The following is an 8,923-nucleotide window of genomic DNA, read 5'->3' on the forward strand; positions in this document are numbered from 1 at the left end:
TCCCTTTTAAACAGTTCTCCCCCTCATCTGCTTCAATGCAGTATACATTATTTATCCCATCCTTCTCAGTTTCCTCCCAACCCCGATGTCAGTCCTGGAAAACAGGGCTTGCTGTGTGCATAGAATTTCAGAGTCATTGAGAAATGGTACAAAGTGAAAAGACCCTGTTTGCTTTCCACCTGAGGATGTGTCTTCACCTGCCTTTGTGTTCCTTTTATATTGCATGCTGCAGAATTTGGAACAGGGTGGATTTTGAATTTAATTTTCTTTGCCATAGGAAAATATGCAAATTATTAGTTTGCATAGACTTTACATTTGTCTTGACCTTCATTTCCTATCTGTCTCTCTCTCATACACACATGCACACACACACACACACTCCCCCAAAATTAATTAAAATCCCATTGAGTATCTATTTGTGTGTTACAGCAACTTTTATTCTTTGTTTTACTTAAGTATAGACAATAGCCTTATAACTAGGAAACATAAATCAGTGAGCAATAGCCTGGGCCACACAGAAGGTGCCATGTCCATTATGTGTCTCCTTCTTACAGTAGAAATGACAAATGTTCTCTTTTAAAGAGCCCCATGAGTTGTTGGTTGTTTCACCCACAAAGCACAAGTATATAGACCTTATCAGATCTGCTTGTTTGAGTGGTGATTTGAATTTAGGAAACAAATTGAGTTAATTGGAAAAGTGAGTTGAAGAACAAATATAGTTTAGCTTTGTGTCTATATACTCCAATGATGGTGGCCAAGTCTTTGAATATTATACATTTTGTAAAAAAAAAACCGACCAAAAAAACCCCAAAAGCCAACAAAACAATGTACCACATATATCTTATGTGGGAAAAAGACCTGCCTCTCTTCTCCAATGTCCTTGCTGAATGATCTTGTTCTGCTCACTCAGTCTTATGAGTGCTCAACATTTGCATTTAGAAGATTGGTCCCTAGGAGTTCTCTCATCTCCCTCCACACTCCACACTCCACCTCAATTTTTCTGTCATTTTAAAGTTTCAAAAGGTCATACCCTTCCTTATGGATAAAGTATTATTCCTCAAGCTTGCATTAGTACTTAATTTTGAGAAAATTCGAGTAAAGTCAGCCCTACACTCAGATGATCACATATCTGGAATGGTGGATTCTATGTCTTAACTGCTTGCACCCTTCAGCCTGGGAGGTGGAGGTTGTTAAGTATTGACAATATCCTTATAACTGGGAAAAATCTCTGTGTATATTAGCAGGCCTTCTGTGGAAATTGAGGCAAGTCAGAGACTGTAAGGAAAACCAATTTTTCTTGCTAAGCTTTCGAAATAGATACTTCCACATTGTTATGCTGGTACTCTGAGGCTTCACAGGCACCACACACTGTTCTAGGCAAAGTTTCACCTCTAAAAGTAGGCTAGATGCTTTAAGCTCCAGTTCAGAGCTGTCAGTCTCAATGTCTGCTGCCACAGACAGCTGCAGCTACACGAGCAAGTGACTTTTGGATCAGTTTGGACAGTTGTGTTTTTGCACCTTAATCATGAGTGCTGACTTCAGTCCTATGGAGGGTGACTAATCATAGTCTTTAGGGAGAGAAATGACAGGTTTGATTCTCTTGTGATTTTCCAATCCTTGATATATTTTATCCCATGTTCATATGTTGTTATTGTGTACCATGTTGGAACTAACCCATAGCTGACCCTCTGGTGTGTTATCAGAGACAGTTAATCAACAGGAGGAGATTTCCCATCTTTCTCCTACAGAAAAGCTAGTGGACTCGAACCATGTTCCTTAAGAATTGCAGCTCGACCCCCCCACGCCCGGCCCCGCGCCCCCTGGCGGCCACTCCGCCTCCGCGCCCAGTGGCTACATGGAGAGTGCAAGGTTCCCGTGTCAGTGGCTATGATGACAACTCAAGTTATCACTCCCCAGCAAATGCAGCAGATCCTCCAGCAACAAGTGCTGAGCCCTCAGCAGCTCCAGGTTCTCCTCCAGCAGCAGCAAGCCCTCATGTTTCAACAACAGCTTCAAGAGTTTTATAAAAAACAAGAAGAACAGATGCAGCTTCAACATACAACAACAACAACATGCTGGAAAACAGCCGAAAGAGCAGCAGCAGGTGGCTCCCCAGCAGTTGGCTTTTCAGCAGCAGCTTTTACAGATGCAGCAGCTGCAGCAGCAGCACCTCCTGTCTTTGCAGCGCCAAGGCCTTCTAACAATCCAGCCCGGGTAGCCTGCCCTCCCCCTTCAGCCCCTTGCCCAAAGCATGATTCCAGCAGAACTGCAGCAGCTTTGGAAAGAAGTGACAAGTGCCCACCCTGCAGAAGAGACCACAGGCAACAGTCACAGCAGTCTGGATCTGACCAGGACATGTGGCTCCGCCTCAGTCCCTTCCAAGACCTCCTTAATAATGAACCCGCACACCTCTACCAATGCACAGCTCTCCGCCCACACTCCCAAAAGCGAACGTTTGTTGCATGAGGAGCACCCCCATAGCCATCCTCTCTATGGGCATGGTGTGTGCAAGTGGCCCGGCTGCGAAGCTGTATGTGAAGACTTCCCCTCATTTCTAAAACATCTCAACAGTGAGCACACACTGGATGATAGAAGTACAGCTCAGTGCAGAGTACAAATGCAGGTTGTGCAGCAGTTAGAGCTACAGCTCGCAGAAGACAAAGAGCGCCTGCAAGCTATGATGACTCAACTGCATGTGAAGTCCACGGAACCCAAAGCTGCCCCTCAGCCTCTGAACCTGGTATCAAGTGTACACTCTCCAAGTCTGCATCCGAGGCTTCTCCACAGAGCTTACCTCATACTCCAACCACCCCCACCACCCCCATCACTCCTGTCACCCAAGGCCCCTCTGTCATCACCACCACCAGCATGCACACAGTGGGGCCCATCCGCAGGCGGTACTCAGACAAATATAACGTACCCATTTCTTCAGCAGATATTGCACAGAACCAAGAGTTCTATAAGAATGCAGAAGTTAGACCACCATGTACATATGCATCTTTAATTAGGCAGGCCATTCTTGAATCTCCAGAAAAGCAGCTAACACTAAATGAAATTTATAACTGGTTCACATGAATGTTTGCTTACTTTGGGCACAATGCAGCCACATGGAAGAATGCAGTGGGTCATAATCTTAGCCTTCACAAGTGTTTTGTGCGAGTAGAAAATGTTAAAGGGGCAGTATGGACAGTGGCTGAAGTAGAATTCCAAAAACGAAGGCCACAAAAGATCGGTGGTAACCCTTCCCTTATTAAAAACATGCAGAGCAGCCACTTACTGCACACCTCTCAATGCCGCTTTACAGGCTTCAATGGCTGAGAATAGTATATACCTCTATACACTACTTCTTCCATGGGAAATCTCACTCTGGGCAACTTAGCCAGTGCCATCCGGGAAGAGCTGAACAGTGCAGTGGAGCATACCAACAGCAACGAGAGTGATAGCAGTCTGGGCCGATCCCCTTTGTAAGCCATGCATCCTGTACATATCAAAGAAGAGCCACTGGATCCAGAGGAAGCTGAAGGGCCTCTATCCTTAGTGACAACAGCCAACCATAGTCCAGATTTTGACAACGACAGAGATTATGAAGACGAGCCAGTAAATGAGGACATGGAGTGAAGGCCTGGATGGGCTGACCACCGAGAATTAAGATTGACAAACACAAAAACTGGCAAAAGTTAACAGTGAAATAATTCTCCATTTGTTGTACAGTTGGAGGGTTTTCACTACATTTTGACAACTCTGAAATGTGTTAACTCTTAGTGCCATCAAGAATCCCAATTGGGAGTATTTTTTTTATTTTTCTACTTTTTGTTGAAAAAAAAAAAGGAATTTGTGCATTGGATGGACTTGTTTGGTACTTGGGATTTTCCTCTCTTAACAATCAACATCAGTGTTATAAATTTGTTAAACCAATACACTCCTAAGCAGCAGACTTGGAACTGCAATCCTGCTAATGGTGGACACTGGGACATAGGATGAGCATGTATGCCACGCTACAAACCAAGTCTTTGCCCAGGATTTAAGGATTCCAATGGACGACATATTTGCACATTACTGCATGTTGATTATCACTGCCTTTACTTCTTCTTTCTTTTTTTTTCTTCCAGTTGGATTGGGATAGGGAAGGCCTTTGTGTGTGTATATTCGGGAGAGGGGGTAAAATAATTATCCCAAACTTTTTTTTTCCTTTCTACTATACTGTTTTAAGTTCTGACCTCAGGCTTCCATTTGGGCCCATGGCGTCTTGGAGGCTTAAAGTTTTCTGTACCTTGTGATGAATGTTAATAGGTGTTTTTATTATACAAAGCTGAATGTAAAAAAAAAAAAAAAGAATTGCAGCTCAGCTTCCTGCCACTAGGCTGTATAGGGCATTATAATATCACTCATTTTTATATACCTATGTCATTTTCCACTTAATTCTAGGAGATACTATGTGTTGTAAATACATATACCAATCCATACTCCGTTTTGGTAGTTATTAGGTGTCATCCCTTCAAGTTTGACTCATAGCCACCCTAGGAGCAACAGATTTGAACCTAGTCCTATCCTGCTGCATCTTCATGATTTCTGATATGCCAGAGGCCATTGTTACAGTCATTGTGCCAGTTCATCTTGTTTAGGGTCTTCCTATCTTTCTCTGATTCTCTATCTTTCCCATCATGATGTCTGTCTAAGCATTGGACCTTCCTAACAACATACCTAAAGTATGTGAGATGAAATTTCATTATAGATATAATATACAAATATACATGATTAGTGACATGGATTATAATTTTGTACAATCTTATAGAAAAAAAGTGTATATATATATATATATATATATATATATATATATATATATATATTTCTACTATCTATAGCCCTATATATAAGAGAAAATTTTGATAAGATTAACTAAATATCTGTGTCAGGAAAAGGAGATGTATAATATCTCTGCATCCTGACTGGATCAGGGCCTTTGATTTGGGAATGTGTGTGATGTCTCTGAAGAAGCTCTTTCCATGTAACTGTGAACCCAGATCTTGTGACTAAAATTCCTTACAGTATACATTTGGTTGGTTTTTGCTTTGTTGGGCTCATAATATATGAGTCCATGTGTTATATGTTACTAATAGACTAACTCTTATTTTTGTTCTCCAATTCAAATGTGATGTTAGCCATAAGTAGATAAAGCAAGTTACTTGACTAATATAGAGTCTCTTTGTCAGATTTTGTAACCTCCAATTAATGAGGATCACTCATAGATGGGTGATCTGGCACTTCTGCAGTTGGCAGTTGCATTGATAAATTTACTGTCTTCCAGGCATGCCTGAGTGTTCTCTTCTCTTATCATAAATGTGTATCTTTGGAGAGAAGAACAAAATGAACTAATTATAAGATATTAAATGGGCATTATCAGCAAATGAGTAAGATTGGTCATATGCTAGAGTTCTGTGTGTCAGGCATTATGGCTTATTTAATAGTCAGTCAGTCTTATTATCTCCAATATGCAGAAGAGAAAACCATTTGCTGAGAGAAGCTAGACAATTTGATGTTGTTGTTGTTGAATACCACTGAGTCAGAACTTACACATATATGACCCTCCAGTGATTTTTTTAGAGACAGTAAATGGCATTAGAGGAGATTGCCCATCTTTCTTCTGCAGAGCCACTAGTGGATTCTAACAACATATAATCAAGAGAAAATGGTGATGAAAGAGGAAGTTTGAGTTGCTCCAAAGAAACTGGCAAAAAAACAAAGACATGGGAAATGATGACATACCAATTGTTATATTTCAACAAACAAATACTGCCCTGGATGCAGTTTTACAAAGGAATCTGGAGGAAAACTACCTGGCCCAAGGTCAGTCCTGTTTTACAGCAGTGGCATTATGCAATATTTGTCCTTTTGTGACTGGAATATTTCACTCAGCATAATGTTCTCCAGAGTCAACCATTTTTAATAATACTGCATAAGTTCCTTGTTTTTCAATGCAGCGGAGTATTTCATTGTGTGAATATACCACAGCCTTTCTATCAATACGTTTCTTGATGGCTTAGGTTGTTTCCAGCTCCTTGCTATTGTGAACAAAGCTTCAATAAACATGGGTGTGCATATATCTGCTTGGATGTCAGTTATGGTCTCTTCGAGGTATATTCCCAGTAGTGGGATTGCTGGGTCAAATGGTATCTCTATTTGCAATTTTTTGAGAAAGTGTCATACCGCTTTCCACAGGAGTTGTACCATTTTACACTCCCACCAACAGTGAATAAGGGTTCCAGTTTCTCCACAACCTCGCCAGCATTTGTTGCTTGCTGTTCTGTTAAATTTTGCTATTTTGACTGGGGTGAGATGATATCTCATAGTTGTTTTAATTTGCATCTCTCTTAGAGCTAGGAATTTTGAACATTCCTTCATGTGCTTGTTAGCCATCTGAATGTTGTCTTCGGTGAAGTGCCTGTTCATATCCTGTGCCCAATTTTCTATTGGATTATTTACCTTTAACTTGTTGTGGTGCTCAAGTATTTAATAAATTCTCGATATAAGTCCCTTATCTGATAAGTTATTACCAAATACTTTTTCCCAGTCAGTGGCTTCCCTTTTTGCCCAGTTGTAGAAGTTTTTGGATGTGCATAGGGATTTGAGTCTTAGAAGATCCCATTCATCTACATTATCTTCTCCAGGTTGTAGGTTTTTCAAGATCCTTGGAAGACTGTTTATGTTGTGGATTAGGACTTCTAGTGTTGTTCCTAGCTTTTCTGTAATGAAGTTTATAGTCCTTGGTTTTAGTCCTAGGTCCATGATCCACCTTGAGTTGGTTTTTCTGTATGGAGTGAGGTGTGGGTCTTGCTTGATTCTTTTGCAAATACTTTTCCAATTTTGCCAACACCATTTGTTAAAAAGGCTGTCGTTTCCCCACTTGACTGATTTCATCTCCTTGTAAGATCCATATATTACACCATACATACAAAACAACTCAAGGTGGATCTTCTAGGAGTAAACCCAAAGTTTATAAAGTTCATCAGAGAAAAACTTGGAACAAATCTATAAGTTGTAATCTATGCCATGAATAGATTCTCAAGTGTAATAAAAACCTACAACCGGAGGGGGGTTGTGTGTGGTAAAATAGATGAATGAGAACTTTTAAAAAGAAAATTCTTTTGCACATCAAAAGATTTCTCTAACAGTAAAAAAGGAAGCACACAGACTAGACTGGGGGGAAAAAAAGACTTTACAGTGATATATCTGATAAGGAATTCATTTATAGAATACTCCAGCAACTCAAAAAAGGCAAACAGTTCAACCACAAAATGGATGTAAGATGTGACTAGACATTTCACTAAAGAATAAAGTCAGATACCCAACAGACATATGAAAAAATGTTCAAAGTCCACAGCTGTCAGAGAGACGCACATAAAAACAACCATGAGTTATTATCTGACCCCAATAATAATAGTAAAATTCAACAGGATAGCAAACAACAAATGCTGGTGAGGATGTTGAGAGTTTGGAACGCTTATATACTGCTGGTGGGAATGTAAAATGGTACATCCTCTATGGAAGGCAGTCTGGTGCTATCTCAAAAATTGGAAATAAAAATACCATTTTTCCCAGTTATACCTCTACTGGGAATATATTCCAAAGAATTCAGACCTGTGACAAAAAAGTTGTATGTGCACCCATGTTTATTGTAGCATTATTCACAATAGCAAAGCGATGAAAGTAGTGCAAGTGTCTATGAACAAATGAATGGATAGAAAAATTGTGGTACATCTACACAATGGAATATTACACAGCACTGAAAATAAACTTGTAAAACACTATGATACATGGCTGATTCTGGATGACATTATGCTGAGTGAAATATCTCAGTCACAAAAGGAAAAAAAATACTGATCTAAACCCTGACCTATCCTGCGCCATCCTCACAATCTCTGAGACTCTTGAGCTGATTGCTGCAGTCACTATGTAAATTCATCTCTTTGAGGGACTATTTTTTGCCAACCCTCCACTTTTCCAAGCATGTTACCTCTCTCAAAAAACTAGGATCTCCTAGCAACATGCCCAAAGTATGGGAGATGAACCGTCATCATTTTTTTTTCTCTAAGGAACACTCTGGCTGCACATTCTTCACATACCTTTGTGTCTTTTTGGAAGTCCATGGAATATTCATTCCTCTTCTCCACCACAGCTTAAAGACATCAGTATTCTTCTGCCATTCATATTCACTGTCCAGCTCTCAGATGCAGATGCATTTCAAGTAATTGAAAAGACTATGGTCTAATGTCAGTATGAGGGATGAGGTTGGGTGTAGGAATGTAGGCAATAATGGATACATAATGAGCATGGCCCTGGTGGGCTGGCTCCTCTTAGGGTCTTGGGAAGTTCTCCTTGCCAGAAGGAAGGACCATGGTGGTGTGAGCACAGGAATCGTGGCAAGCTTTTGGAATCGACTGCTTTTCCGTGAATGTTTTTGACATGCAGGTTTGCTCTGTCCCCGGAGTGAGGCTAGCCAGCCTGCGCCTAGGGTTTGAACCAAGAGGCGGCCTTAAGCCCAAAGTGCCCGAGGGCCGCAGGGTTCAAATTGTCTTCCTGTCAAACATTCTTCTAGATGGTATAGCGCTGGTATGTGCGTTGCTATACAGAGGTAACTCGTGGTTGCTGTGATGCTGAAGACTGTGACAGTGATGTGCCAATCATGGTAATGGGTCCCCATGGTGGACAGTGTTGGCTGGAGCTTCCCGACTAAATCAAGCCTGGAAGCAGGAGCGGCATCCACTTCTGAAATGGCTTGCCTCCGGAAACTCTATGTACAAACAGTGTTCAGGCTGTTCGTTCATAGGGTCGCTATGAGTCGTCTACGACTCAACGGCATCAAACAACAACAACAACAATGAGTATGGCACTGAAATAGGTGAAGAGAAGGACTATGTGAAAGAAA

At 41.0% G+C, this 8,923-nt stretch overlaps 1 pseudogene; it reads left to right on the forward strand.

Moving 5' to 3' along the window:
• The first annotated feature begins 1,872 nt into the window (after positions 1–1,872).
• Positions 1,873–3,618, forward strand: LOC102864173 (annotated as a pseudogene).
• Positions 3,619–8,923: the final 5,305 nt, after the last annotated feature.

The sequence above is a fragment of the Elephantulus edwardii genome, unplaced genomic scaffold, assembly GCF_000299155.1.
Source record: "Elephantulus edwardii isolate Elephantulus edwardi_28Jun2011 unplaced genomic scaffold, EleEdw1.0 scaffold00337, whole genome shotgun sequence".
NCBI classification, from domain to species: domain Eukaryota; kingdom Metazoa; phylum Chordata; class Mammalia; order Macroscelidea; family Macroscelididae; genus Elephantulus; species Elephantulus edwardii.